This window comes from Saimiri boliviensis, chromosome 2, assembly GCF_048565385.1.
Source record: "Saimiri boliviensis isolate mSaiBol1 chromosome 2, mSaiBol1.pri, whole genome shotgun sequence".
Classification (NCBI taxonomy): domain Eukaryota; kingdom Metazoa; phylum Chordata; class Mammalia; order Primates; family Cebidae; genus Saimiri; species Saimiri boliviensis.
This window is the reverse complement of record NC_133450.1, coordinates 48,846,578-48,868,468: the sequence shown is the minus strand read 5'-3', so window position 1 is coordinate 48,868,468 and position 21,891 is coordinate 48,846,578. Positions and strand designations below refer to the sequence as shown.

Sequence of the window (21,891 nt, the reverse complement as noted above, 5' to 3'; positions counted from 1 at the left end):
TATTTTAGATTTGAGGGTACATGTGAAGGTTTCTCACATAGGTAAACTCATGCAATGGGGGTTTATCTTACAGATTTTTTCATCACCCAGGTATTAAGCCCAGGACCCAATAGTTACCTTTTTTGCTCCTCTCCCTCCTTCCACCCTTCACCCTTGAGTAGACCCAATGGCTGTTGTTTTCTTCTTTATATTCATATATGTTATTATTTAGCTCCCACTTAAGTGAGAATATGTGGCAGTTGGTTTTCTGTTCTGGCGTTACTTTGCTAAGGATAATAGTCTCCAATTCATTCATATTCCTGCCAAAGACATGATCTCATTCTTTTTTATGGCTTCATAGTATTCCATGGTGTATATGTACCACATTTTCTTTATCCAATCTGTCATTGATGGACATATAAGTTGATTTCATGTGAATAGTGCTGTGATGAACATTTCGTGTCTATGTATTTTTACAGTAGAATGATTCATATTCCTCTGGAATATAGATAATGTGATTGCTCATTTGAATGGTAGTTCTGCTTTTAGCTCTTTGAGGAATTGCCACACTGCTTTCCACAATATTTGAACTAATTTACATTCCTACCAACCGTGTATAAGTGTTTCTTTTTCTCTGTGACCTCCCAGCATCTGGTGGTTTTTTGTCTTTTTAGTAGTAGCCATTCTGACTGATGTGAGATGGAATCTCATTGTGGTTTTGACTTGCATTTCTCTAATAATCAGTGATATTGAGCTTTTTATCATATGGTTGTTGGCCATATATATAATTGTTTAAGAAATGTCTGTTCATGTCCTTTGTCCACTTTTTAATAAAATTGTTTGTTTTTCTCTTGTAAATTTGGTTAAGTTCCTTATAGACGATGCTGGATATTAGAGCTTTGTCAGACACATAGTTTGCAAATATTTTCACCCACAGAATTGCCATTAGTAAAATGTCAAAAAGAAAAGTAAAAAATACCAGGAAAATTGTGGAGAAAATTGAATGCTTATATACTGCTGATATGAATGTAAATTAGTTCAGCTACTGAGCAAAGCAGTTTGAAGAATTCTCAAAGAACTTAAAACAGAACTCCCATTTAACCCAGCAATCTCATTACTGGGTATTTATCCAAAGAAATGTAAATAGCTCTACCATAAAGACAAATGCACAGATATGTTCATTGCAGCACTATTTACAATAATGCAGACATGGGATCAACCCAGATGCCCATCAACGCTGGATTGGATAATGAAAATGTGGTACATATGCACTGTGTAATACTACACAATGAAAAAAAAAAAGAATGAAGTTATTTACTTTGCAGCAATGTGGATGAAGCCAGAGGCCATTCTTCTAAGCAAATTAACACAGGAACAGAAAACCAAAAACTCCACATTCTCACTTATAAGGGGGAGCTAAACATTAAATACATTCAGACACAAGAAAGAAACAATAGCAACTGGGGCCTACTTGAGGGTAGAGGGCAGGAGCAGGGTAAGGGTTGAAAAACTACTACCTGTTGGATACTATGCTTGTTATGTGGGTGATAAAATAATCTGTACACCCAACCCCCACAACATGTAATTTACCCGGGTAAGAAACATGCACATATATTCCCCGAACCTAAAATAAATGTTTAGAAGAATAGAGAGAGAGAGAGAGAGAGAGACAGAGAGAGAGAGAGAGAGAGAGAGAGAGAGAGACAGACAGAGAGAGAGAGGATGATAGATAGATAGATAGATAGATAGATAGATAGATAGATATCATTAAAAGATAATTGCCCATTTAGATAAAAGTCACAAGGCAGTATTGTATGTAGAACCTGAATAAAAGTAAAATAAATGAGAAGAGTAGCCCAATGGCTGGGAGAGGAAAAATGAAAGTGTACTATTGTAAAGATCTTATACTGTACATAAAGTTGTATAACACCACTTGAAGGTAAGTTGTGTTAAGTTAAAGATATATACCAGGAACCCTAAAGCAATCAATATATAACAAAATAAAAAATATTGTCACAGCTAATAACTCAACAAAGCAGATAAAATTATATTTTAAAATACTCAATTATTCTAAAAGAAAACAGAAATGAAGAACAATGAGTAGATGGAACAAATTTAAAACAAATAGCAAAATCGTAGATGTAAACCTAGCCATGTCAATAATCATATTAATGACTGTTATTGTCAAAATATCCCAATTCAAAGGCAGAGATTGTCAGATTTGATTTTTTTTTTTTTTAAAAAAAGACCCAACTCTATACTGCTTTGATGATTAATACTGAGTATCAACTTGATTGGATTGAGGAATACAAAGTATTAGTCCTGGGTATGTCTGTGAAGGTGTTGCCAAAACAGATTAACATCTGAGTTAGTGGTCTGGGAAAGACAGATCCACCCTTGATCTGGCGGACACAATCGAATCAGCTGCCCGTGAACATAAAGTAGGCAGAAAAGTGTGAAAGGGAGACAAACTGGCCTAGCCTCCCAGCCTACATCTTTCTCTCCCGCTGAATGTTTGCTGCCCTCAAACACTGGACTCCAAGTTCTTCAGTTTTGGAATTTGGACTGGCTCTACTTGCTCCTCAACTTGCAGACAGCCTATTGTGGGACCTTGTGATAATGTAAGTTAATACTTTATAAACTCTCTCTCTCTCACACAAACACACACACACACACACACACACACACACACACATATATATATTTATAAACTACCACATATATATACACACACACACACATACACACACACACATACACTATTAGTTCAGTGCCTCTAAGAGAATCCTAATACACTGTCTAAAAGAATTACATGGAACTATAAAGAAATAAAATATGTTAATAAATATAAAGGAATATAAAAAACATATATCATACAAACACTAATCATAAGGTAGATGTGGCTATGTTAATACCAGACGAATTAGAATTCAGGAAAAGAAATATTATAAAAGATAAGAAGGACAATATTTCTTAACAGAAATACTGATTCATCAAACATAACAATTCTAAATGTGTATGTAATTAATAACAGAGTTGAAAAGATAAGCAAATTTAACAATTATATTTTTATTATATACAAAGACATTTAGTTTTAAGGAATTGGCTCATGTAGTTGTGGGTTAGTAAGTCTAAAATCTGTAGGACAAGCTCCCAGGGAACTCAGCCAGGAGTCCATGTTACATTCTTTATTGTAATGGATCACAAGGGAACTTTTTAGGATGACAGAAGAGTTTACGTTTTCATTAGAGTCAGATTACGTGGTGAGAAAAATAAATTGTCAAAGAGCATCAAAGTATTCACTTAAAAGATACATTTTATATGTTATACTCTGGTAAAGTTAGAGCATATCTTTCTAGTGTGTCCTTATTGTAACAAGTCAGAGTACAGAAATATATTAAAAATTTAATAATCTCACCCACCCAAAATTCACTTCCCTGGCATAAGCAAGGGTCAAAAGATTCATCTTTTGATTTTCTTGCTACCATTTAATATGGTTAAGCTTTGCATCACCACCTAAATCTAATTGGAACCCCCAGATGTTGAGGGACCTAGTGGGAGGTGATTAGATGATGGGGGGCAGGTCCCCCAATTTTGTTCACATGATAGTGAGTTCTCATGAAATCTGGTGGTTTTATAAGCACCTGACATTTCACCTGTTTTTGTACTCCCTCCTGCTGCCTTGTGGAGAAGCTGCCTGCTTCTCCTTCACCTTATGCCATGATTGTAAATTTCTTGAAACCTCCCCAGACAGGCAGAACCATCAGTCAATTAAACCTCTTTCCTTTATAATCACCCAGTAACAGGTAGTATTCTTTACAGTGTGAGAACAAACTAATACAGCAAACTTTTCTTTCTTTACCAACTTTTCCCTGTTCTTCAATGGCAGTTCTGATTCTTCTGGCCCCTAAGTAGCCAGTATTCTGTAATCTATCTTAAATTATTTTTTTATATTGCCATATACATCTTTCTTACTTGATATTGTCTTCATTTGTTACCTCTTAGATAACGATTTCCAAATCTAATATCACCAACACAGTCTTTTTCTGTGTGCTAAGCAGTATCTCTCCCTAAATTTCCCACGTAAATATTTCCAGTGAAAATACCATCTTCCCCAAAAACTACCCCTTGTCTGCATTCACTTCCTGTCTCATTGAATGACACCATAATTCACTCAACAGAATATGATGATACCATAATAAACTTTTGGATTCAGTTTAAAGAGTAACAGTACAATCATCTGGACAAGAGCAAATCAGGCCTTTACTGCATGCTTCACAGCCTCCTTCCAATAACTGTTTCTTTTACCCAAAAGAAAATTATCTAGTTAATTTCACCTGTAGCAGTCTGTCATCTTATCCACAGTCTATTGAGGGAAGGGCTACAAAGAAAATGTCCGTCCCCTTGGACTTCTATTAGCTGACAGTTAGCTCAGCACAGGTTCTCTCCAGCCCCATCATTTCTTATTGGGCTGTTAAAATAACTTCTTAATTGGATTCCCGGCTTAATCTCCAAATATTAAATTCAGACCCCCTCCCCCACATTGCTGCAAAGTATTCTTTCTTGAAAAGATAGCAATGTCTGAAAATTGTGTATGATGCCCTCCCATGACAGGATTTCCACGCCTTCTCCCTACATTTGTTTTCAAAACTTGATATACTGCCCTGTCTTCCAGTTTTTGCTTCATTCACTTTTTTACCCTGCAATGTACTCTTTATTCCACTCCTACTCACCAAGAAAAATTTCCAGTCATTCTTCTACTCTCAGACAAAGCATTCTCTTCACTGAAAATTTTCTGACATTTTCTCCCACTCTAGTCTTAGGATAATGTATTTTATGTCCTCTGTATCTTTGTCACTATTGTCTTATGCTATGTCACCTGTAAAATCTGCTGTTTTTGCTTTATTTGATTAAATGTCTATACTTCATATAATTTTTATATTCAGTGCTCAGTACAGAATTTCTTAACCTTGGTACTACTGACATTTTGGACAAGATAATTCTTATGGGGGATTCTCCCTTGTGTTGTTGCATGCAGGATGCTTGGCTTCTATCTCTAAGTATTATCTCCTTTACCTCAGCATGACAATCAAAAATTGCCAATGTCTCCTTGTGAATAAAAATCACCGTGCTTGAAAACCACTGGCCTAGTACAAATATCTCTGAGCACAAAGAAATATTTGAAATTAATAAGAATATATATTATTTTTTAGATGTAACAAGCAATGGCAGGAAAGGATAAAACTTACCATATCATCCCATCATTACCCTCTAGCAGAGAGGGATTCAATGTGTAGAAAGTTGTTGCAGGCAGAAAGACTGCGACGCTGGGGTCTAAAGAGAAAGAAAAAAAGGCTCCATTTGAAATCAAAGCAAGGCAGAAACATGAATGTTTTCTCTCTATAAAAGAAGTCCATGCTAGTAAGTAGTGGAGTTGAACCTGGAACCCCAATCTTTATGCTTAATAAAAACACTGGTCTTTTGCTTTAAGCAAAGGAGTATATGTATTCCTCAATATACACATGATCACAGCTGGACAATCTGAAGACGTACATAAAATGGGGCAGGAATATGCTCCAATGATTTCACCTAATATGTAAATAGATTTCAGTGTTTCATAAAAGTGAAAAATGGTTTAGTATTTCCTCAAAATTGATTGCTGCCCTTTTGGAGACCTGAGAGGGCATGCTGAGCACTCTGCTTTAATAGACTAAAATGAGGTGGAACCACCTCCCTTCCTGGATCAGGATTTGGTCACCAGGATATGGAAGACACATGCAAAAACAGTAACCGAAGGATTTGGATTTAAATGAACAGCGTTTTTAGAACAGGTCAAATACACACATTTTTGCACTGAAATATAGAACATGTGAGCATCATAATGGAAATGTAGAAATCATAAATAGCAAAGCTAATGCCAACACAGCAGCAATATAAAAGATCAGAAAGAGGCATAACTGAGTGTTAAAAATAAAATAGGTTCTGAAGAGACACACTGAACATAGGAAATTTTTGTTTTGTTTTTTAAAGCCATTGTAACAAATGATCGTAATAGTAACTTTGGCAGGCTGCGCAAAAGCTGGATATCTCAAAAAATGATTCTCTCTTCCCTAGAAAAAATAATATTAAAATGAAACTGGGATATTTATTTGCCTTTTTTAACACAGCAGGGATCACTTACAGCAAATAAGCCTAACAATGCTCCAATGCAGGAACCACTGATGCTGTTAACAGCTGACCATTGTCATTATCTACACAATGCATTAAACACCCCAGCCATGCCTAATAGCAGCCTCTACCTCTGTCTTCTGTCTTCAAAGTGCTGTTTATTCTTTTCTGCAAAACCTTAAAAGATGTCATTAAACAGAAAGGAAGCTCCTCAACAATTCTTTCTCTCTGTTTCACCTCACCCTATGCTGACCCCCAAAGGCAGAAAAAGAGTAAGTAGACTCAAAATACATCATAAAGTTAGGCTCCCGGAATGAATGAACTTATCAAATTAGACCACTATTTTATTTTAGTATTTCCATTATGTCAAGAATTTGTATCAGGTTCTGCGAAAGAAAAAATAATAATAAAATAAATAAGGAATCCAAATTAAGCACTTTTTTCTTTAGAGTCAGAATTGTGAATGAGGACAACAGGCCCATGTTTACAAAGGAGACTGTTTAGATCAGACAGCAGAGGCAATGGAAGTCCCTGAATCTTCAAGTGGCTCAATCAATGAAGGCTTTCCAGAAGACTGTTTTATTGTTAAAGGGCATGTGACAGACACTTAAAAGTAGAACAAACCCTTATCAATCTGAGAGAAAATTAGATTTAACAGCACTTGAAATCAGAGGGGTGAATTACAGGGCATTAATATTGCTGTACCTGCAGCCTTGAACAAGTGGCTCAATCTCTGAACCTCATTTTTTTTTCTTATTTATGAAATACTACAACACTAATTCCTTCTTAATAGATTGGTTGTGAAGTTTAAGTAAGATAATGCACCTTGTATGTGCAAAAGCAATATTACTATGTATGCAATGACTCCCAAAACAATGAAGTTAAAATTATTTGGTGAAAGAAGATGCTCCAAATTGATTGAAAGTAATTTTCTCTTAATAATAAGATTAGAGCTGAACTGCTTTACTACTTTTCTACATTTTCTATAATGAACATTATTATTTATAATCACTGAAACATCGACATTTTAAAAAAGATTTTAAATTTAAATTTATTGAATAAAAATAAATGTAGATACATCTCACACAATCAAGTGGCTTTGAAATGTACAAATCTTTGATCTGTATTGATCTGTCTTAGGCTACATCCAGACATTAATAAGCATGCTCCTGGTCCTCGGGGGATTAGTCCTGTGAACCAATGTCCCCCTCCTCTGTCTCTTGACAGAAGAAACGCAAATAACCTGCTGCTACATAGCTAGATCTTCATAACAAAAGTACCAATGTCCAACAGTTAAAGGTTCAGAATTGGGAATTAAGTTATATGAGTTCAAATCTTAGTTAATATCAGCAAATTTTAATTGACTACCTACTATGTACTGGGTATTTTCTAGACACAGAGAACACAGCAGTGTAGAAACAAATGTGTAGCCTTGAATATGGTTTTAATCTTTCTGTTCTTTTCTTCTTACCTTTCTAAGTAGTAGTTAAGAGTATTCAGTACAGACAGTCCTCAACTAATGATGGTTTGACTTAGGTTTTTTAGCTTTACAATGGTGCAAAAGTGATACACATTCAGTAGTAACTATTTCAAATTTTGAATTCAGATCTTTTCTTGGGCTAATGACATATGGTACAGTACTCTCTCATGACGCTGACCAGCAGAATGAGCCCCAGTTCCATCAGTGACAACAGTAAACAACTGATACTCTACAGTATACTGTGTTGCCAACATTTTTCGGATATTATCTTTTGTGTTTTCCCATCCCGTGATATCTACAAAATGCCCATCTGTGTAAGTATTCAATGCTTTATTAAAATAGACTTTGTGTTAGATGATTTGCCTAACTGTAAATGAATGTAAGTGTGGACCACATTTAAGTTAGGCCAGGCTAAACTATCATGTTTGGCAGGTTAGGTGTATTACATGCATTTTTGACTTAAGATATTTTCAATTTACATTGTGTTTATCAAGATGTAAGTCAAGGAGCATCTGTAGGAAGCAAGTACACAGCACCCTTCTGTGTAGGAGATCTATCAGGATGGTGGGAGAAATTATTTAAAAAAATGCAAACCTTTCTAGAAGGCCAGAAGGTTTTGCAAAAGCCTTGGGAGAGGGTTATGGCTGAAGGCAGCCCAATCCTCTTACCTTGAGCTAATAGTAAAGAGAAGATAACAAGGGAGTGTAGAGGAATTTATCTAAATAGCTTGTTGTCCTAAAACTGACCTTTGATCATCCGCAGGCAGAATTGCTTTCTACTTGGGGGATTGGCAATGTTAATTACCCACTAATGGTGTTTACTGGAGACCTTTGTCATTAAATCTGTACTAAATAAATGTGGAACCTCTCCAGCTGATCGAAGCTGCACAGCAGGACCTGCTCTTTGGTGGTGCCAGAGCAGTGCAAACCACCTGGCCACACTCTCTCAGGCAAAAACTGTGTCAGTGTAATTTTTCATCTGTCCCTTGGCCAGAGTCTGCTGGTCAGACTCGACACTTCTGTACTGAATCTTTCCCACCAGTATTCAAATATATTATTAAATTTCCTATTTTCACAATGATAATAATAAAATTTCCTTGATTCCACATCCTTTCCATTTACCAACTAATTTTTCCTCCTACTGTTTATTGGCTACTATTTTTTATTGATTAGAATTAACCATACTTAGTGTCTTCAATTCCTCCCCATCCTTCTTTTTTGAACTTACTCCAAACAAGCTTTAATTTGGAAACTTGGATCAAAGTTTGTCAACAGGGCCTCAGATAGCAAATACTATGCCTCTGTATAAATTAGAAAAGTGTCCTCCTCTGAATGGATGAATTACAAATAGCTGTGCTCTCTGAATAGCTGTAGCAGAATGCAGGGAGCACATGACCACCACCTCCCCATTCACATGGTTATCTTCATACAAGGTATAACCTGCATATCCTGCCTCTCATCATCACCAGTGGCCTTTAAGTAGTTAAAGCTAATGGTCAACTTTCAGTCCCTCCTTAACCTGCATATCAGCAACATGTGCTAAAATTTATCACTTTATCCTCTTTGAAGCACCTTCTTTACAACACAGTTCCTTTCTCTTTTCTCCTGGCTCATTCCTCTTTATCTCCTAGACCTTTTAACACTAAAATGGCTTCAGAGCTTAGGTATTGGGTACAGAATAGTGTATTTTCTATCCAAAATAATCCCCTTATAGAACAAATCTAACATCATGACTTTTAAATCAATTATATACTGACAGTGTCCAAATATGTATCTCCAGTTAGGACCTCTCCTATGAATTTCAACTCCTGTATTCAACTGCCTTTTGATAAGTGTGTAAAAGGCATCTCAAAGTTAATATCAACACTGAATTTCCAATACCTTCTCCACTCTCAACATGGTCTTTCCATTGCTCTGATTATTCAGGCCAATTACCCCAAATTCCTTCTGTTTCTCATACTCTACATTCATAGATCAACATATTTACCAGCCCTACCTCAAAATATTGAAGAATTAAATACCTACTCACCAGCTCCAGTACTGATATTTTATCTAAACTACCACCATATCCAACTATTATTTCAATTGCTTTCTATCTGTTGAATCAGCTACTGTTCTGGATTCTGTTCTATTTCTCACAAAAGTCAGAATGATCCTGTAAATATTTAAGTCACATTGTGTCACTTCAAAACCTTCTATTCCAAACCTTCCTGTTTCTATCTAACTCTTAGAAAAAGCCAGTGATTATGAACTCACATAAGCTTCTTACTGTACCTGGACTATGTTGCTGAAACTGCTCCTATGAACTTTATAAAATTAATTAGGAAGAAGAGGAGGGGAAATATGAAAGCAAATCAAGCTTGCAGCACCCTGAGCATTAATCACAAAGTCAGGCTTCTCTCTGACCTGCTTCCTTGTAGTTGTCTGGTGCCTATTCTCCTAGAGTCAGGTAAACCCTAGATTACAGTTTCCCCTTAATTTCCCTATAGATAACAACTTAAACATTATGAAACATTAAGCTTCCCCTATAAGATAATCCTTCAGGTCCTGAATATTGATGAAACTACTTACTCAACTTGTCTGAAGAACCCCGCTGATGCCAACTTGTCTCAGAAACCCCACAAAAAACTGACTCACCAAAGAACACAGTTTCCACATCCTGATGATTTCACTCCCCTTACCCCAACCAATCAACAACCATAGTTTTTCAGGCCCTCACCCTCCATGATCCTCTTAAAAATCCAGTCCAGAATTCCACAAGGGGATAAATTTGCGAGTCATCTTCCATCTCCTTGCTCAGCAGGCTTATATCTTTAAACTTTCTCTGTTACAAACACTGCTATCTCAGTGTAATGTGTTGTTACTGTGCAGCAAGTATATGAATTTATCGGTCCTGTAACTTTGCCTTTAACCTCACCCTCCACATCCTCCACCCAACATACACACACATTCTGTTCCTGCCACACTTGATGACTTATTGTTCCTTGAGAACATCAAGAACACACAAACTACCTCAGAGACTTTATTATTATTATTATACTTTAAGTTCTTGGGTACATGTGCAGATCATGTAGGATTGTTACATAGGTATACACATGCTGTGGTGGTTTGCTGCATCCATCCCACATCACCTACATTAGATAATTCTCCTAATGTTATCCCTCCTCAACCTCCCCATTACCTGCTGTCCCTCCCCTAACATCACCCTGCCCCCCAAAAGACCTCAGTGTGTGATGTTCCCCTCCCTGTGTCCATGTGTTCTCATTGTTCAACACCCACTTATGAGTGAGAACATGCCGTGTTTGGTTTTCTGTTCTTGTGTCAGTTTGCTGAGAATGATGGTTTTCAGATTCATCCATATCCCTGCAAAGGACATGAACCCATCCTTTTTTATGGCTGCATAGTATTCCATGGTGTATATGTGCCACATTTGCTTTATCCAGTCTATCATTGATGGGCATTTGGGTTGGTTCCAAGTCTTTGCTATTGTAAACAGTGCCACCATAAAGATATGTGTGTGTGTGTCTTTATAATAGAATAATCCTTTGGATATATATCCAGTAATGGGATTTCTGGGTCAAATGGCATTTCTATTTCTAGATCTTTGAGGATTCACCACACTGTCTTCCACAATGGTTGAACTAATTTACACTTCCACCAAAAGTGCAAAAGCATTCTCATTTCTCCATATCCTCTCTAGCATCTGGTGTCTCCAGATTTTTTATAGATCACCATTCTAACTGCCAAGAGATGATATCTCAATGTGGTTTTGATTTGCATATCTCTAATGACCAGTGATGATGAGCATAAATGTCTTCTTTCAAAAAGTGTTTGTTCATATCCATCCCCTACTTTTTGATGGGGTTCTTTGTTTTATTTGTTCTATAAGGTGATTATTTTAAACAGAAAATGCCAGAGATTCTGGTATGTTGTGTCTTCATTCTCATTGGTTTCGAATTATTTCTGCCTTCATTTCATATTTGTTTAAGTTCTTTATAGATTTTGGATATTGGCCCTTTGTCAGATGGGTAGATTGCAAAAATTTTTTTCCCATTCTGTTGGTTGCTAGTTCACTCTAGTGATGGTTTCTTTTGCTGTGCAGAAGCTCTTTAGTTTAATTAGATCCCATTTGTCAATTTTGGCTTTTGTTGCCATTGCTTTTTGTGTTTTAGTCATGAAGTCCTTGCCTATGCCTATGTCCTAAATGGTATTGCCTAGGTTTTCTTCTAGAGTTTTTATGGTGTTAGGTCTTATGTTTTAATATTTAATCCGGAGAGAGATCCAAGATGGCTGATCACTAGCAGCTCAGGATTGTAGCTCCCAGTGAAAACGCAAAGAACGAGAGGACGCCACACCTTCACATGAATTCTTGTTGCTCACGCACCAGGAGATTCCCAGCAGAGGAGCCCCACAGGTCGCCAGCACGACTCTTGTGACCGGTGAGGCGGTTTTGCCAGCACCTCAGAGCGTCGGTTCTTAGTGCAGAGTCAGAAAAGCACCATCAATCTTAACGCCGCTGATTTAGTCGGTGCAGTGGGTTGCTCAGATTTCGGCGCTGAGAATCAATAAGTTGGACGTCCACTCAGAAACCCAATTACAAAGACTGTAATTATAAAGACCACAGATGGATAAATCTACAATGAAGGGAAGAAAACAGTCAAAAAAGGCTGAGAGTACCCAAGATCAGAACGCCTCTTCCTCAGCAGGGGATCCCAGTTCCTCATCAGCAACGAAACAAGGCTTGATGGAGAACGAGTGTGTTCCAATTACAGAAGCAGGCTTCAAAACGTGGATAATAAGAAACTTCTGTGAATTAAAAGAACTTGTTCTAACACAATCTAAAGAAACTAAGAACTTTGAAAAAAGGTTTGACGAAATGTCAACAAGAATACAAAATTTAGAGAGGAAAATAAGTGAATTGATGGAGCTGAAAAACACAATACGAGAACTACGTGAAGTATGCACAAGTTTTAACAGCCGAATTGATCAAGCAGAAGAAAGGATATCAGAGGTCGAAGACCAACTTAATGAAATAAAACTAGAAGACAAGATTAGAGAAAAAATGATAAAAAGGAATGAACAAAGTCTCCAAGAAATATGGGACTATGTGAAAAGACCTAATCTACGCTTGATAGGTGTACCTGAATGTGACGAAGAGAATGAATCCAAGCTGGAAAATATGCTTCAGGATATTATACAGGAAAATTTTCCCAACTTAGTAAGGCAGGATAATATTCAACTCCAGGTAATACAGAGAACACCACGAAGATATTCCTCAAGAAGAGCAACTCCAAGGCACATAATCGTCAGATTCACCAGGGTTGAAATGAAGGAGAAAATACTAAGGGCAGCCAGAGAGAAAGGTCAGGTTACCCACAAAGGGAAGCCTATCAGACTTACAGCAGATCTCTCAGCAGAAACCCTACAAGCCAGAAGAGAGTGGGGACCAATATTCAACATCCTTAAAGAAAAGAACTTTCAACCAAGAATTTCACATCCAGCCAAACTAAGCTTCATAAGTGAAGGAAAAATAAAGTTTTTTGTGAACAAGCAAGCACTCAGAGAATTCATCACCACCAGGCCTGCTTTACAAGAGCTTCTGAAAGAACCACTACACATAGAAAGGAACAAACAGTATCAGCCTTTCTAAAAAATACCAAAAAGTAAAGAACATCAATATAATGAAGAATTTACATCAACTAATGGGCAAAATAGCCAGCTAATATTAAATGGCAGTATTAAACTCACATATATCATTATTAATTCTAAATTTAAATTGACTAAATTCCCCAATTCAAAGACAGACAGCCAATTTGGACAAAAAACTAAAACTGTTTGCTGCATCCAGACCCATCTCACATTCAAGGATACACAAAGACTCAAAACAAAGGCTGGAGAGAGACTTACCAACTAACCAGAGAGCAAAAATAAATAAATAAAAAGCAGAAGTTACAATTTTTGCCTCTGATAAAATAGTATTTAAAGCAACAAAGATCAAAAGAAGCAAAGAAGGACATTATATAATGATGAAAGAATCAATGAAACAACAAGAAGAGTTAAAGGTCCTAAATATATACGCACCCAATACAGGAATACCCAGACATACAAGACTTATAAAGAGACTTAGACTCCCACACAATAATAGTGGGAGACTTCAATATTAATATTAGACAGATCAATGAGACAGAAAATTAACAACGATATCCAGGACTTGAACTCAGATCTGGAACAAGTAAACATAATTAACATTTATAGAACTCTTCACTTTACACAAAATATACACTCTTATCAGTACCACATCATATCAACTTAGAAGTTTAAACGAAATGTTGGTTGGCTCCTTGTTTGTTATTCTCTTTCCTCATTTTCTTTCATGTCTCCATTATTAAGGACAATTATAGGCATACCCATATTTAGACTGCATTCTAGCCCGGGCAACAAAGTAATACCCCCATTCTCTCTCCCTCTTCCTCCTCTTTCTCTTTCTTCCTCTTCTTTATTCTTTTTCTTATTATTCTTTTTCTCTTTCTAAAAAAAAAAAAAAAAAAAAAAGAAGAAGAAAGGAGTTTTACTATTTGTTTTAAAAGCTTTAAGGCAAGCAAGACAGCTATGACCTTGCCCCGCTTTACAAATGAATGAGGAAACTGAGGTTTAGAAAGGTAATTACTGGCAATGACAGAATTTACACCAGTCTTTTGATATCAAACCTAGTATATATTCCAGGACATTCCCACTATGTCTTCTCAGTTCTCAAAGAACTATAATTAAATGAAAAGTAGCTAACTCTAGCAGTCTTTGTTTGTTTGTTTGTTTGTTTTTTGAAAAAAAAATTTAATCCATCTGGAATTAATTTTTGTATAAGGTATAAGGAAGGAGTCCAGTTTCAGCTTTCTGCATATGGCTAGCCAGTTTTCCCAAAACCATTTGTTTAATAGGGAATCCTATCCCCATTGCTTTTTTTTTTTTTTTTTTTGGTCAGGTTTGTCAAAGATCAGATGGCTGTAGATGTGTGGTGTTATTTCTGAGGCCTCTATTCTTTTCCAGTGGTCTATATTTCTGTTTTGGTACCAGTACTGTGCTGTTTTGATTATTGTAGTTTTGTAGTACAGTTTGAAGTCAGGTAGCATGATGCCTCCAGCTTTTATTTATTTATATTTTTTGTTAGGGTTGTCTTGAATAAGCAGGTTATTTCTTGGTTCCATATGAAGTTTAAGGTTTTCTTCCAGTTCTGTGAAGAAGGTAAATGGTAGCTTGATGGGAATAGCATTAAATCTATAAATTACTTTCAGCAGTACGTCCATTATCACAATATTGATTCTTCCTAACCAAGAGCATGGAATGTTTTTCAATCTGTTTGTATCCTCTTTTATTTCTTTGAGTGATGGTTTGTAGTTCTCTTTGAAGAGGTCCCTCAGCCCCCTTGTTAGTTGTATTCCTGGTATTTTATTATCTTTGTAGTAATTGTGAATGGGAGTTCACTAAAGATTTAGCTCTCTGTTTGTCTGTTATTGGTGTATAGGGATGTTTGTGATTTTTGCACATTGGTTTTGTATCCTGAGACTGCTGAAGTTGCTTATCAGCTTAAGGAGATCTTGGGCTGAGATGATGGGGTCTTCTAAATATACAATCATGTCATCTGCAAACAGAGAAAATTTGACTTCCTCTTTTCCTAATTGAATACCGTTTATTTCTTTTTCTTGCCTGATTGCTCTGGTCAGAAGTTCCAATACTATGTTCAATAGTAGTGAGAGAGACAGCAACCTTGTCTTGTGCCAGTTTTCAAAGGGAATGCTTCTAGTTTTTGCCCATTCATTGTGATATTGGCTGTGGATCTGTCATAAATAGCTTTTATTATTTTGAGTCACATTCCATTGATACCCAGTTTATTGAGAGTTTTTAGTATAAAAGGCTGTTGAATTTTGTTGAAGGCCTTCTCTGCATCTATTGAGATAATCAGGTATTTTTTGTCTTTGGTTCTGTTTGTGTGATTGATTAAATTTATAGATTTGCATAGGTTAAACCAGCCTTGCATCACAGGAATGACACCGACTTGATCATAATGGAGAGGCTTTTTGATGTGCTGCTAGATTTGGTTTGCCAGTACTTTATTAAGGATTTTTGCATTAAGGTTCATCATGGATATTAACCTGAAATTTTCTTTTCCAATTGTGTCTCTGCCAGGTTTTGGTATCAGGATGATGTTGGTCTCATAAAATGAGTTAGGGAGGGTTCCCTCTTTTTGTATTGTTTGGAAGAGTTTAAGAAGGAATGGTTCCAGCTCCTCTTTGTACCTCTGGTAGAATTTGGCTGTGAACCTGTCTGGTCCTAGACTTTTTTTTTTATTAGTAGGCTATTAATTGCTGCCTCAACTTCAGACCTTGTTATTGGGCTATTCAGGGATTCAACTTCTTTCTGATTTAGTCTTGGGAGGGTGTAAGTGTCTAGGAATTTATCCATTTCTTCTAGATTTACTAGTTTATGTGCATAGGGTTGTTTGTAATAATCTCTGATGGTAGTTTACATTTCTGTAGAATCGGTGGTGATATCCCTTTTATCATTTTTTTATTGCATCTATTCAATTCTTCTCTCTTTTCTTTTTTATTAGTTGAGCTAGCAGTCTATCTATTTTGTTGATCTTTTCAAAGAACCAGCATCTAGATTCATTGATTTTTTGAAGGTTTTTTTTTTGTGTCTCTATCTCCTTCAATTCTGCTTTGATATTAGTCATTTCTTGTCTTCTGCTAGCTTTTGAATTTGTTTGAGCTTGTCCCTCTAGTTCTTTTAATTGTAACAATAAGGTATCAATTTTAGATCTTTCCTTGCTTCTCATGTGGACATTTAGTGCTATAAATTTCCCTCTAGACACTGCCTTAAATGTGTCCCAGAGATTCTGGTATGTTATGTCTTCATTCTCATTGGTTTTGAAGAACATGTTTATTTCTGCCTTCATTTCATTATTTATCCAGTAGTCACTCAGGAGCAGGTTGTTCAGTTTCCATGTAGTTGTGGGGGTTTGAGTGAGTTTCTTAATCCTGAGTATAACTTGAATGCACTGTGGTCTGCAAGACTGGTTGTTATGATTTCCATTCTTTTGCATTTGCTGATTTACTTCCAATTATGTGGTCAATGTTAGAGTAAGCATGATGTGGTTCTGCGAGGAGTGTATATTCTGTGGATTTAGGGTGGAGAGTTCTGTAGATGTCTATTAGGTCCACTTGGTCGAGATCTCAGTTAAAGAACTTGAAATCCTTGTTAATTTTCTGTTTTGTTTATCTGTCTAATATTGACAGTGGAGTGTTAAAGTCTCCCACTATTATTGTGTGGGAGTCTAAGTCTCTTTGTAGATCATTAAGAACTTGCTTTATGTATCTGGTTGCTCCTGTATTGAGTGCATATATATTTAGGACAGTTAGCTCTTCTCGTTGCGTTGATTCCTTTATCATTATATAATGCCTTTCTTTGTCTCTTTTTATCTTTGTTGGTTTAAAGTCTGTTTTATCAGAGACCAGGATTGCAAATCCTGCTTTTTCTTGCTGTCCATTTGCTTGGTAAGTATTCCTCCATCCCTTTATTTTGAGTCTATGTGTGGATTTGAACATAAGATGGGTTTCTTAAATACAGACACAAATGGGTCTTGACTCTTTATCCAATTTGCCAGTCTGTGTCTTTTGATTGGGGCATTTAGCCCATTAATGTTTAAGGTTAATATTGTTATGTGTGAATTTGATCCTGCCATTTTGATACTAGCTGGTTATTTTGCCCATTAGTTGATGCAGTTTCTTCATTGTGTCAATGGTATTTACCATTTTGTTTATTTTTGCAGTGGCTGGTACTGGTTGTTCCTTTCCATGTTTAGTGCTTTCTTCAGGAGCTCTTGTAAAGCAGGCCTGGTAGTGAAATCTCTCAGCAATTGCTTGTCAGTAAATAATTTTACCTCTCCCTCACTTACGAATCTTATTTTGGCTGGATATGAAATCATGGCTTGAAAGTTCTTTTCTTTAAGGATGTTGAATATTGGCCCCCACTCTCTTCTGGCTTGTAGGGTTTCTGCCAAGAGATCCACTGTGAGTCTGATGGGCTTCTCTTTGTTGGCAATATGACCTTTCTCTCTGGCTTTCCTTAGCATTTTTTCCTTCATTTCAACCCTGGTAAATCTGAGGAATATCTTTGTCGTGTTCTCTGTATTTCCTGGATTTGAACGTTGGCCTGCCTTTCTAGGTTGGGTAAATTCTCCTGGATAATATCCTGAAGAGTGTTTCCCACCTTGGATTAATTTCCCCTATCACATTCAGGTTTACCAATCAAATGTAGATTAGGTCTTTTCACATAATACCATATTTCTTGGAAGTTTTTTTCATTTCTTTTCACTCTTTTTCCTCTAATATTGCCTTCTCTCTCTCTCTCGATCTCTCTATTTTTTTTTTTTTTTTTTGAGACATAGTCTTGCTTTGTCACCAGGCACCAGGCTGGAGTGCAGTGGCATGATCTTAGCTCACCACAACCTCCGCCTCCTGGGTCCAAGCAATTCTCCTGCCTCAGCCTCCTGAGTAGCTGGGACTACAGGCACACACCACCACGCCCAGGTAATTTTTGTATTTTTACTAGAGACGGGGTTTCACCACGTTGGCTAGGATGGTCTCAATCTCTTGACCTCCTTCTCATTTTATTTCATTGAGTTGATCTTCAATCTCTGATATCCTTTCTTCTGCCTGGTCGATTCAGCTATTGAAACTTGAGTATCCTTTGTGAAGTTCTTGTGCTGTGTTTTTTAGTTCCATTAAGTTGTTTATGTTCTTTCCTAAGCTTTTTATTCTAGTTAGCATTTCGTCTCACCTTTTTTCAAGGTTCTTAGTTTCTTTGCACTGCCTTAGAACATGTTCCTTTAGCTCAGAGAAGTTTGTTACTACCCACCTTCTGAAGTCTGCTTCTGTCAATTCATCTAACTCATTCTCCATTGAGTTTTGTTCCCTTGCAGGTGAAGAGTTATGTTCCCTTGGAGGAGAAAGGCATTCTGGCTTTTGGTGATTTCAGCCTTTTTGTGCTGGTTTCTTCTCATCTTTGTTGATTTATCTACCTTTGGTCTTTGAAGTTGGTGACTTTCAGATAGGGTCTCTGAGTGGACGTCCTTTCTGTTGATGTTGAAGCTATTTCTTTTTTTTTTCTTTCTTTCTTTTTTTTTTTTTTTTAGTTTTCCTTCTAAAAGTCAGGCCCCTCTGCTGCAGCACTGCTGGAGGTCCACTCCAAACCCTGCTTGCCTAGGAATCACCCATGGGGGCTGCAGAACAGCAAGGATTGCTGCCTGTTCCTTCCTCTGGTAGCTTCGTCCCCGAAGGGTACATGCCAGAAATCAGCCAGAGCTCTCCTGTATGAGGTGTCTCTTTGGATATGTGGGGGTCAGGGAGCTGCTTGAGGAGGTAGTCTGTCCCTTATCAGAGTTCAAGTGTTGTGCTGGAAGCTCTGTCTCCCTTCAGAGCTGCTGGGCAGGAACGTTTAAGTCTGCTGCAGTGGAACTCACAACCACCCCTTTTCCCAGATGCTCATCCTGGGAAGGTCAGGCTTTATTTGTAAGTCCCTGACAGGCTGCTGCCTTTTTTCAGAGATGCCCTACCCAACAAGAAGGGAGTCTAGTCACAGTCTGCCTGCAGAGGTGCTGCTGAGCTGCCATGGGCTCCGCCCAGCTGCTGTGTAAATTTCCTTGCGATTTTGTTTACACAGGCAAGTTTAAAACTGCCTCAGTAATGGCAGACTACCTCAGCAATGGTGGACTGCTTTGGTAATGTTGGATTGCCTCCATAATGGCAGACGCCCTTCACTCCACTGATCTCTACCATCCCAGGTCAAGCTCAAACTGCTGTGCTGGCTGCAAAAATCTCAAGCCAGTGGGTTTCAGTTTGCTAATCTTTGTGGGGTGGGATGCACCAAGCCAGAAGATCACTTGGTTCCCTGCCTTCAGCCTCCTTTTTTCAGAAGAATGGGTGTCTCTGTCTCACAGGCATTCCAAGCACCAGCTAAAATGGTGGCCCAGTTTTGTGCTGGAAGCTCGAAGCACTTGTTGGCCCCAGTGGTAATCTCCTGGTCTGTAGGATGTAAATAACATGGCAGAAGCGCAGTACCTGAGCCAGAGTGCTGATGTGTCTGGAAAAAGTCCTTGATGGCCTCTGTTGGGTAGGAGGGGGGGTCCTCTGGCCCATTGCACTTCCCAGGTGATTCAGTGCCCCACCCTGCCTCAGTCTGCCCTACTTGGGCTACACCCACTGTCCAACCAGTTCCATTGAGTTGAACCTGGTACATCAGTTGGAAATCCAGAGATCACTCACCTTGTATGTCGCTCTCTCTGGGAACTGCAGTCTGAAGCTGCTCCTATTTGGCCATCTTGTTGGAATTCCCTCAGGGACTTTCTACTTGCTGTTCTTGCCTCCTGAAATGTTTCTTTCCCTAAAGAAAGCATCTTGTTTACTTTTTTACCTTCTTCAGATACCACCTTCTCAGTGATGCCTCCCATGAATACCATATTTAAAACTATAACTCTTCATTATCTGTCCCAGTCTTCTCAATAATATAAAATGTATTGTACTTATAAATAGAGCATGACACTTATTAGATTATTTGTTGGAGATGTATATATCTTCATATACATATATAATAAATATATTTTTATATATAAATTTATGTACATATATAGAACTACTTCAATGAACACATAGGAATGATCAATAATGGTACAGCCTTTTGCTTGAGCACCATCTAAAACAGTAGAGTCAGAAAAGGGAGACGGTGGGTCCAGTAACACTGGAGGTGACTAGTCATTTTCTATAGTAGGTCAAATGCCTTCAATGGAATAACACAAGATGCAAGAGCTGGGAAAATAAATGTGGTAGCAAATCCCATTTGTGAAAATTACCAAAGTCATATGTTCACATTTTTTTAAACAAACAAGCCAATCTGAGGTTATTGTAAAGAGTCCTATGGAATGAAGGAAGTTAATTATATAAGTCAGAGAGATTTAATGAGATTAAGTTTAAAAGAACAATAATGAGATATGCATATGTAGACATGCTGAAGTTGATCACTTTGTGAAGATAATGTGACCTTTTTCTCTGTTTTTAAGAATTTCTATTTATTTTCAGTTTGCAGCAGTTGGATTATGAAGATTTTAGCAGTTTTCTTCGCATTTATCCTACTGGTGTGTTTACTGGGCTTCTTGAATCTGTGGGTTGATGTCTTGTATCCATTTTGGAAAGTTCTTAACTATTATCTTTTCATGTATTACCTCTCTGCCATTCTCTCTTTTGTCTCTTGTGATACTCTAGCTACACATGTATGAAACCATTTGTCTATCTCTCTGTATCCTTTATGACTTTCGTGCTTTGTATTTTGCTATTTTTAGGTTTTTGTCCCTGTGCTTCAGTTTGGACACTTTATTGTCCTGTTCTTAAGTTCCATAATCGTTTGCCTTACCCAAGCTGACACTAAAACTTAAAATATTAATTTGCTTAGTTATAGAATATTGTTTTTATAGCTTTCAATTATTTAATAAAACCTCCTATCTCTTTATGTTTTTGTCACTTTTGTCTCCTATTTCTTTAACTGACATCTAGTAGTCATTTTATAGTATTTGTCAACTGAATATTTACATATGTTTGTATCTACTTCTATTTAGGACTTTTTTCCTTAATTATTGGACACTTTTTTGCTTCTTTGCATATATTTTAATTTTTTATTATATACTAGGTATCACATGTAAATAAGTAGAATCAAATAGGGATACAGTTTTCTCCAAAAAGGGGTTTACTTTTGCTTGCACTGAACAGGTAAGTTGAGGGGCTGATCACAATAATTCTATCAGGAATTGAGCTTAGTCAAAGATATTTTATTTTGTTTTGTTTTTTAGTTAAAATCTTTCCATGTCTAGTTTCAAGTGTTTACAGAAGGAGATTTCTCAGCTGTTTGTGGAATGCTTCTCCCTTTATTGGGAATTTTTCTCCTAAGCATCATGAAGCCATGGGAAATTTTATTCTCTCTCTCAAGTCTGGACCCCCAAGACCCTCATACTACCCTATCACTCAGCACATACCCTGTAGAGAAAACGTCATGAGTTTGGCATTCCCCTAGCTTCTCATCTCTCATACTAGCTAATGTGGGCATCAAAAGCTCTGCCACTTTCTGTCTCCTCTAGTTGAATCCTCTCCCTATGGCAAGCACATCCACAGTCCATATCCAAGCATGGCAAATAATACATCTTGACCTAAGATTACCAAAGAAAGC

The 21,891-nt window shown here is 37.2% G+C and overlaps 1 long non-coding RNA gene across 2 annotated transcripts in view; it reads right to left on the bottom strand.

The window, feature by feature from the left end:
• The window catches only part of LOC141583563 (uncharacterized), a 455,143-nt gene that overhangs the window by 303,059 nt on the left and 130,193 nt on the right, over window positions 1-21,891 (bottom strand). For both annotated transcript variants that reach the window (XR_012516217.1, XR_012516218.1), the window contains exons 3-4: window positions 19,944-20,061; window positions 5,229-5,313 (exon numbers count right to left, since the gene is read on the bottom strand). This is a non-coding gene — a long non-coding RNA (uncharacterized LOC141583563). The remainder of the gene's footprint in view (window positions 1-5,228; window positions 5,314-19,943; window positions 20,062-21,891) is intronic.